The sequence below is a fragment of the Passer montanus genome, unplaced genomic scaffold (assembly GCF_014805655.1).
Source record: "Passer montanus isolate IOZ18808 unplaced genomic scaffold, ASM1480565v1 scaffold264, whole genome shotgun sequence".
NCBI classification, from domain to species: Eukaryota; Metazoa; Chordata; class Aves; order Passeriformes; family Passeridae; genus Passer; species Passer montanus.
The window spans coordinates 109,107-110,555 of record NW_024367306.1 but is presented as its reverse complement, the minus strand read 5'-3'; the positions used below and the strand labels follow the sequence as shown (position 1 = coordinate 110,555).

At 64.2% G+C, this 1,449-nt stretch overlaps 1 protein-coding gene across 1 annotated transcript in view; it reads right to left on the bottom strand.

Annotated features, from left to right (window-relative positions):
• Positions 1-1,449, bottom strand: part of LOC120503647 (protein farnesyltransferase subunit beta-like) — a 10,156-nt gene that overhangs the window by 4,548 nt on the left and 4,159 nt on the right. The gene's annotated exons all lie outside the window — the stretch shown is intronic.

The following is a 1,449-nucleotide window of genomic DNA, read 5'->3' as shown; positions in this document are numbered from 1 at the left end:
TCCCGCCATGCTGCGGCCGCGGGGGCAGCGGGCGACGGCGGCCGGGAGGGGACGCGCGGGCGCGCGCCTGGCCACGCCCACCGCGCCCAACCACGCCCCTCTCCGGGTGACCACGCCCCTTCTTTGTTGGGCACGCCCAGCCGCGGCGCGCGTGCGCGGAGGAGCCGCCACCGCCCCCACCTCACCCCCCGGTGCCGCTGCGTCATCGCGGTGTGACGTCATTTATTGCATCATCATAGAAACCGCGGGTTGGGTTGATATGAGCCTTAAAACCCATCCAGTTCCACCCTGTGCTGTGGGCACAGACACCTTCCGCTATCCCACGTTGCTCCAAGCCTTGTCCAGCCTGCCCTTGGACACTTGCAGGGATGGGGCAGCCGCAGCTTCTCTGGGAAATCCACCCCAGTGCCTCACCACCCTCACTGTAAAGAATTTCTTCCCAATATCCAATCCACACCTCCTCTTTTCCACTTCGGAGACATTTCCCCTTGTCCTGTCACTCCATGGCCTCATCCCAAGTCCCTCTCCATCTCCCTTGGAGCCCCTGTAGGAGCTGGACAGGGCTCTGACTCTCGCGGGAGCCTTCTCTTCTCCAGGCTGATCGATCCCAGCTCTCCCTCAGCCTGTTCTTCGCCCTTGGAGGATTTCTGTGGCCTCCTGCTCCAGCAGCTCCCTGTCCTTCCCGTGACAAGGACCCCAGGGCTGGACACGGTGCTCCACCTGGGGTTTCACCCCAGTGGGGCAGAGGAGGACAATCCCCGCTCACCTGCTGTCCCTGCTGCCAGTGACACAGCCCAGGACGTGGGTGGCTTTCCAGGGCTGCCAGCACACCTTGGCAGGTCCTATCCAGCCTCTCATCTCCCCACGTTCCTCTCCTCTGGGCTGTTCTCCATCCCACCATCCTCACCCTGCACTTTTCCTGGGAATTGTCCTAATCCATGTGCCAACCCTGTCCTTGGCCTCATTTACTCCCACGAGTAAATGACAGGAAAACCTGGACAGGAAAACCTGGACAACCCACCCTTGTCCAGGTCCTGCCGGGTGCCATCCCATCCTCCCTAAGTGTCACCAGTTCCTCATCACCCCACTGTCCCCTGCTGCACCCCTTTGTCCCCTTCCCAATCCCGGGTACATCCGTGGTGCTCCCAGAGCCCCCGGAGTCCGTGGTGCTCCCCCGGTACATCCCGTGTCTCCCACCTCCCGCTTTCCAGAGCATCCCAAACCCATCCCACGGTGCATTCCTGCCTCCATCCCCCGTTCTCTCCAGCTCTCTCCTCTCAATCCATCCCCCGCGTCGCCGCCCAATTCCCCACGGCATCTCCCGGTGCATCCCCGGTGCATCCCCGGTGTCCCCTCCCCGCTCCCCACAGCATCCCCCGGTCCATCCCCGGTGTCGCCCGCCCCGTTTCCCCTCCCGGTGCCCCCTCCCGCCGCCGCCGCTCCCGCCCC